This window comes from Prosopis cineraria, unplaced genomic scaffold, assembly GCF_029017545.1.
Source record: "Prosopis cineraria cultivar Desert tree isolate PC_DT_omini unplaced genomic scaffold, ASM2901754v1 PC6, whole genome shotgun sequence".
Taxonomy (NCBI): Eukaryota; Viridiplantae; Streptophyta; class Magnoliopsida; order Fabales; family Fabaceae; genus Prosopis; species Prosopis cineraria.
The window spans coordinates 16,253,133-16,262,251 of NW_026555337.1; positions in this window are offsets into that span (position 1 = coordinate 16,253,133).

Consider the following 9,119-nt stretch of genomic DNA (forward strand, 5'->3'; position numbering starts at 1 on the left):
AATATGAAATCTTCATATTCTGAAATTTTTATAGTGGGATGCCATTTGAGTTAGCATATTCAAATTCATAAATATTCAAATTACAGTTGAAAATTTACACAATGCTATTAGGATAAGCGTTTCTGATATTCTAATAATTAGAGGATAGTTAGAATATGGGAGCACACTTTTCAGAATAAGAGATGTTCTGTTCGAATAAAGGCTTAATTAGCTGCACAACAATATTAAAGTTATTAGAATAACTTGTCAACGTATTCGAATACAAATATAATTCTAGTAATTACAGCCATAAAACATGATAACATCCACTAATCTACAGGGTCATTTAGTTAGTCGTTAAATTTTTTTTACATAGCTAATGTTTCAACTTCATCCTCTCACTTCTTGCTTCTCATTTCATGCTTCCTAACACCATCATCATCATCCTCATCAATATTGTCAATTTCAATTTCTTCACTATCCTTGTGAATTTCAATTTTGTTTGTAGAAATGTCCTTGTCAGATTTATGGACTTCACTGTTGTCAACTTCATACTTAAAACTATCCTTCCTAGATTCTTGGACTTTACTATTATCAACTCAGACTGAGACTTCCCAGTCTGTGAAACCTAACTATTACCAACATGTTCCATAGATATTTCCTTGCCTACCTCTTCTCCCACCTCCTGTGCTACATGAACAACATCATCAAGATCTATGGCTTTGGTAATGCCTACATCATCAATGGTTGCATTTTCATTTGCTGGTGGCAGGAATAGCGGCAAAATTTTTAGCTCCAACATGATAGCATTTATTATTCTATCCAACTCATCACATTTATTGGACAAAAGCATCCGCATCTAGTTGTTAGTTTGAAATAAAGTGTACAGAGTATGGATATAAATAGGACTATCTTCGTAAGCTTTACTTCTTTTTTGCTTGCCCTTGAATTGCACTTCTACCCACTTCTTCTCTTATTCATCCAGTGTCAAATGCATCCTATGCATACTTTTTTTGTCTAAACTATTAGGCTCAACCCTTTCAACTTGTTCCAAATATTTAATGGATTTATCCTCTAAGATCAGAGAAATAATTTTTCCATGTGGATGTTGAGCTTTCTTTTTCTGCCTTCAATACAATTATATATCTTGTTATAGATGAAATCTACAAGGTTAATCTCCTCACCTCATAAGACAAAGGTCATTGCTTGTCTTTCCTCTTCTAATACATAAGCAAAACTGTCAGACTTGTTGAAGAAAATCCTAGATATGATGTAGTGCAAGGTTATGTTCTGGAGAGGCAGCTCTAATAGAACTATCTTGTATTCAAGATTAGGGGGAACATCTCCTATCAATGTAGCCCAACATTCCTTCTTAAAGTACATCTTCATGGCAACATCCTCATCATTGTTTTCCATATAAATCAATTTCATCCTATCTTCTCTAGTGAATGAAAGCAGAGTTTCAATATATTAAAAGTTAATATAGATATCAACCCTTTTTACCAGCACAGTAAGTAATTCCTTTTCGTTATCTCACCTCATTGAATTGTAGAAGGCTCTAACTAGATCAAGCTCGATCAATTTCTTAAATGGTGTTAGGTAGTTAACTAAGTTTGGGAAGTAAATCTTGAGAAAACTATCAAAGCTTACTCTAAGACGACTAATGACAAGCCTTTGCACACACTTTATTATGTACTTGTGCCACTGTGACTTTTTTATGAGTTTGTCCTTATTAATTTGCTTTTATTCTTTGAAAGCCTTGCCCTTCTTCTTATTAGCTTTAAACATAGTCTTCCTTTCTCATCTCCCTGCCTTTCTGCTTTTGAGTTTCAACTAAGGCTTTCAACAATGATTGAGAAGTTCTTTGTAAAGTTGGTCGATGGCCTGTATTCTTCACTTTAGCCATTATTACTCTAGTCATTTGAACGGCTTTAGTTGTAGACCATTATTAGTTACGGTTCATTCTGAGGACTAAAAAAAGGAGTAAATAGAGGAGGAGAGTAGTTATATAGATGTGGTTAGGAAGTTCTAATAGAGACCGATTTCCTTACAAATTTGAATTTTTATATCCTGTATTTTGAAAATTGTGCCACGTATCTCTATAAAATAAGGCAAAATTTGATTAATATATATAATTATTCAAATATCAAAGACACTAAATTGAAAAATTGCATTAGGTGTTGTGTTATTGGTATATGATCACACGTTATTCGAATAATGTTAATGTCTCCTACATATTGTTGAACATAGCTGCATAAGGTGGAAAAGTAATTGTATATGGTGGAAGTCATGCATCAGGTGTCTTATAAATCAACCAAGTATCGATCATTCAAATATGGCCACACGTTATTCGAATAACATTGATGCCTCCTACATATTGTTGAAGCACAGCTGTATAAGGTGAAAGAACAATTGCATATGGTAGAAGCACAATGCGTTAAGTATCCTATAAAGCATCCAAGTGCTTGTCATTCAAATATGGCCACACATTATTTGAATAACATTAATGCTTCCTATATATTGTTGAAGCGTAGCTCATAAGGTAGAAGAGCAATTGTATATAGTAGAAGCCTTATGCATCAAGTGTCTACAAAGCATCCAAGTATCGATCATTTGAATAGTGTTAATGCCTCTTGCATATTGTTGAAGCACATATGCATAAGGTGGAAGAGCAGTTGCATATGGTAGAAGCCCCGTGTGTCAAATGTCCTACAAAGCATCCACGTTCTTGTTATTCGAATATGGCCACATGTTATTCGAATAACGTTGATGCCTCTTGCATATTATTGAAGCATAGTGTATAAGGTGGATGAGTATTTACATATAGTGGAAGCCCTATGCAACAGGTTTCTTACAAAGCATTTAAGTACCTGTTATTTGAATATGGTCGCACATTATTCAAATAACATTGATGCCTCTTGCATATTGTTGAAGTCTAGTTGCATAAGGTGGAAAAGCAATTGCATATAGTGGAAGCCTCATGTGTCAGGTGCCTTACAAAGCATCCAAGTGCCTATTATTTGAATATGGCCACATGTTATTTGACTAACATTGGGTCACTTACTGATATAAAGTCTCCAAGTCATGAAATTTTAGAATATTGGTTTATCATATTCGGATAATAGTGGTCCACTCAAGCTCTATGACTTTAGTTTTTAGAATATCAATTTATCATATCATGGATACCAGTAGTCTACTCAGGCTCTATGACTTCAGTTTTTAGGATTTCCATATGCATTATTCGAATACTACAAGATCCATTATGGAAGCATAGCCACTGTCACCATTATTATTTGAAGAAATGAAATGTACATGTTTTTAGGATAGAGTGAAATAATATTTGGATAACCGTTTGCAAATTACATTATGGCAAGAAGATAATATCATTTCATTAATGTGATAAAATTGCATTCACTAATTTTGACATTTACAACCATTTTACAAAAACAATATATATTAGATGGTCACATCCATTATTAAAAAATAACATGGGTATTCATGTACAACATTATATACAACATATACAAAATGCCATCTCCTACTTCCCTATTATCTAAAAAAACATTGCTAGGGGTAGAAATATGTACAATAAGACCAAAATAACATTAATAGAACAGACCATCAAGTGTACTAAGATTGAAGAGAAGATCCAGTATACAAGAAGAATGCATGTTCATTCAAAATTAGGATTCTTACACCTTCTTTGAGTATGCCCTTCCTAGTGCTACCTTGAACATTTGTACACTTTCTTGCCTTGATATTGTGACTTTCTTCTACTTGTATGTGGTCTTTGTAACACCCTGAATTTCTTTATCCTGTAATTAACTGTTAATCAGGGATATAGTAGTAATTAATAAAGGATTAGAGATTTAGATGATTAGTTGATGATTTGTGTCTTTGGGATGTTAAATGAGCAAATTAGGGTGAAAGGATAGTGTTCAAGTCGAAGTAAGTGCACGTGGTGAGAATTCTTTTCACTATGCCATGCACCACAGCTTATGTTGCATGCGCCACAGCACATGAATTAGAAAATTACCCCATAAGTCATGAAATATGGGTGAAGTTTAGAGAGAAAAATTAGAAAACGTGAAAGGGAGAAGAGAAGAAGGGCTTGGCTAATAGGGCAAGAAATTTCAGAGCCGTGGAAGGCACTTCTAATTAGTAACTTATCGGATAAGCTACATACAATCCTTACCTTCCATTTTACTCAAATTTCTCTAAATATGAGTTATAGAGAAAGTGAATAAGGAAAATTTAAGGGTTTTGATTCTTACCTAATAGTAATAAAAAGGTTATTAGGAGTTAAATTAGAGTTTTGCGACTGGTTTAGAGTTGAATGATAGAGTTTTGAACCCATAGGCTTGATTTGGCCCTAATTTAAGAGGGAAATGGGGTGAAAATCTTGTTTAACTAATAAGAGATTAGTTAAGGTGATGTAAAGTATTAATTGAGTAGTAATGAACTTAGAATGGATAAATGAAAAAGAATAGATGGCTAAGTATAGCCATAAGTAGTAATTATATACTTTTGGTTAAATTAGACCAATTGATTAAATTATGCAAATTGTATTTAGATTGGCAAATTGTGCATGTGAGTTGAGAAAGAAAGCTTGTGACGAGCTATAATATTAGTTAAAATTTACAGGTAACCTTTCTAGTGACAGAAGGGTTGAGGTAATTGGATAACTTCCTCTGTTTAGCTGTTTATTGTAACTATATGTGAGCATGCTATCTATTGCATGAAATTATTTAGAGCTAAGCATGTTTTATAGCATTGCGAGAATGTTGCATGAAAATGGCTTTTGATCTAATAAATGAGTAAAACATATGATTTCATACTTTACATAAATATATGCTATGTGTTAAGGATGCATGTATGCATATGAAACCTATGATTAGTTCGGAAAGCATGATTATAAGGGTGGGAGTTCACCCATGTGGAGTGTGATGATAAGATGATATGACATATTCTCTTTAGTGCTCGATGGTGTGTGGTATTGGAGATTTATACCTCCTTAGTACCTTTTAAGGTGTGGTCTTCGAGATGATTTTCTTAGTGCCTATTGAGGTGTGGTGTTAGAGATTGAGACTCATTAGTATCAATGTCATACGGTGTTAGAGTTAACACCCTATTGTGTGTATTAGGAGAAACCATTGTCTGAAAGTGAGATAAAATACCTTTGGTTGAGTGATTATATCGCTGAAGGTGAGCTCAAGGCCAATGAGAGTATATAGTAGTCTAAGTCAAGCTTATGGTTTCAAGTTAGAGTGATTTAGAGGTTCGAATGGTAGAGATCATGCTTATGTTAAAAAAATGGTGAAAAGCAGTTCAAGTGGTGATATCTGCTATGTTGATGAGATTTAAATGAAATATGTCATATGTGCTATGTTAGAAGATATATTATGCTTTACTTTCATGTAGTTATATATGTGATAGTTAGTAATAGTGAGTTATTCCATTACTAAAATTATTATCTCATTCCCATGGTTACATTTTCACAGGACAGAGCATTGATAAAGGCAAGGAAAAAAAGTCTAGACTAGTATAGTTGTGTCGTGGTCGTGTACAAGCTTTAAGTTTATATAATGAACCAATTTAGTGTGAATTTTGTATATCTAAGTTGCCATAGGGTTGCATGCATGATTTGAATAGTTATGAGTTATTGAATGTAGAAATTGTGGTGAATATCATGAGTTTTGGTGAATCTTAGCCCATATGTAGAAATGAATAATTTAAGACTAAGATTGAGTTGTGATTATATTGTAAATGTTTGAATAGTGAATATATGGTGGAATTGTAGTGAAAATGGCTAAGGGATCAGTTTATACTAAGTTGTGCCAAATTTATGACATGTGAACATGGGCTGTTGACTTCTTGGCCCAAAAAAAAATTGGCCGTTGAGAAGTCAAATTTTAGTATATGTGAATATATGTGATGAAATGTGATTAATCAGGTGTGTTAAGTCCTTTTGGACTTGATTTAAAGCCTTGTATGATCTAATGAGATAAATAGATCAATTTAAGTGCTAGGGTGCACGAAATTCTTTTAAGAAAATGACTTTTTGCACCCAAGCATCTAAATTTTGATTGAGCTATTAGATCATGTCCAAACCTCTCATTAGCTAACTTATGAGATAAGTTTTGTGTGGGCGCTTGAATCACTCCAATCGGACTTTGCATGTAAAAATAGTGCATACCAAAAATTCATCATTTTTGCTGTTAAATAATAACAGAAAATTCAGATTGGTGCGTCGTGGTACATGACACAAAAGGTTAGGTATGTGGCTCTATGCTACATGCCGCAGCACATGTATTGCACATTGCGGCGTATGGCCTAAATTTAGATCGTTTCTTTACTTTGGATACATGAAATTTTTGTTATGAATGCTTATAGGTTGTGTCTACTGTGCATTATTCAAATGTATTATGATTTGGCAAAATGAGTTTTAGGCCCAAGCTTTTCAAACAAAGTTTTAAATTAATATGGTGATTTAAGTGTGGTGATTTAATTAATCTTCTCTTGTATCTGGTGAATATAGAAGGATGTTATAGTCTTCTAAGAGGACGGCTTGTTATCGGGGGCCATAACAAGGTCTCATTGTCATAATCATTCCACCCTAAGTCATTCAGCTTCGGCATGTCATGAGTATCAATTGCCATCATAGTCATATTATATATTTTCTCTTGTGAACTAGCTTTGTAACACTCTTCAACATGTGTGTACACATTACCTCTAACATATTTGATAGCTGCATATGCATGTGACTAGACATTTGTCATGCCTTACAAGTACACTCCCTCATTGCAAGATTGACAAACATATGAACTTCTCTAAGTATAATCTCAAACATATGGTATGAATATTGTACAACTACCATCCTCTCTGCACGCAATACATGCTCCTTCAATTTAGCTTCTATGTTAGAGCCAACTCCATTACTCCACAACTTGATTGCTTCCTTGCTAGAAAATCATTGTCTCACCTTCAAAATGGAAACCTTGATAATGCCTAACGATCAAAATCACCATGATTTTCAATTCACTTGCCTAGTTGAGAGCTAAAAAAATGCACATTTGCCATTGCTTTATCAAGCTCACCATCAAATCTAGCATATGCAATTGCATCCAACAATTTTAAGTGAAACTAACATCTAAATGGTGGCCAAACTCTTAAAAGTATTAAGAAAAGAGTAAAATAAATACATATATATCATTGATCACAAAAAGAGAAGAGAAAAAAGTGTTAATTCAATAAGGGTTTCAAATAATCCTAGAATAAATAGTTTAGCCACTCATAAGCATCCCAAACCATAAATACACAAAATATTTGGACCCATTTTAAATTACAAGAGAGAAAAGCAAATAGAAATAGAAAAACTAAAGAAAATGAGCTTCAAAGGTCTTCAAAGCTTCAATATCTTAATCCTAACTCTTTCAATGCTCAAACTCTAGCACTACTAAGCTTCAAATATGTCTCAAAGTGTGTAGAATCCTTCTGAATCGAGTTAACAACATATATGTATCATACCTAAGCATTTTCAGATAAATAAAATAGTGTTTTGCTAACAATTATAAAAGTTGCAAACAAAGTCGTGACTTTGAAACAACTTGGGGTAGTTTTGTTGGACCCAGCTTTTCTCCATTTTTTTTTCATTTTTTTCTCTCTCCACTTCCTGTCCACTTTCCATCTCAACCGTCAGATTCATTTTTGAACGGTTGAGATTTGATGTTTCATAAAATTATTATTTAAATATAAAATTTTATAAAAAATGAATATAATAATAATTTTATGGAACATCAAATCTCAACCGTTCAAAAATGAATCTAACGGTTGAGATGAGAAGTTGAGAGGAAGTGGAGAGGAAAAAAAATGGAGAGAAGCCAAGTCCAGTTTTGTTTTCACAGTTAACAAAATTTATCCTTTTTGCACTTGATTTTTTCATCCAAAAGCTTTCTAAAAGCATCAATAAGGGTCTAGAAATACATCGAATCAAACATTAAACCAAAACAAGACAACATTAGCTCAAAAGTATTAAATTAGAAACAAATGATCAAACCCAAAGCAAATATACATATTTTCTTAATTTAGGCAATCAAAATATAAACAATTGAGCTAATCTAAGAAAAATGTGCTCAAATGACATGAAATTCTAGAGATTATCAGTTATAAAATAATCTCATGCTCAAAATATACTTAATCATTTCACAATAAGACCATGAGTGTAAAAAATCCTTCTCATTTAGACAAGTTTGTCAAAAGATAAGAGCCACATGCTTAATTGTAAAAAAATAATCCCTAGGTTAGCACCATATACATTAACTACACAAATGAGGCCTAACAAAAGAGTTGGTATCCCATACACTAATTTATGCCTTTGGTGCTTCTCTAGCTTAACTCTTTCTTGTAAAAATCTTAATCACAAAAAATGAGACACAAAGGTTCCGGTAGCTAATACTAAGATGATATAATGCATGCAATACAATTAATCATGCCATTGTTAAGTGGGTTATGCAAAATGGTTTCCAAACAAGTATATTGTAGGTAAATTTGAACAAACCAAACAAATCAAATGCATAACTATCAACCTTTTATCCTCCTTTTTCCAGATTGAAATCCACACTTAAATAGAGTCAGAAATAAAGGCCGAACTTACAGAGCTAGGTCAGAGGCCCTGTTTAAATAAGGGTTCAAGCTTTGAGAATTAAAATTTTTTAAAGTAACTGAGCTTGAGGGCTTGACTCTGATAAGCCCTACGAAAGAGGATTCGGACTTAGGCAGCTCTTTAAATCCTGTTATATTATTATTAATTTTTTCTTTAGTGGAACACGCGTTTGAAGCTAAGAAGGACCTGCTCGCTTGAAGCCCTAATTCTACACGCATTATATTATTATTAATTTTAATTTATTTTAAGATTAATTTAATATAATTTAATAAATATCAGTATACAATATAAAAATTCTAATATCTTTTTATTTTTCTATAATTTATGTTTGTGTATTTATAAAAAATGAACTATTTTTTTTAACCAAGATATGAATTTTCTTATTAGACTTCTAAATGTGCATTGTTTAATTTCTAAAAGATTATGATAATTTTTATTTTTTTTTAAATTTTAGAATATTTTAATTAATTTATAGTGC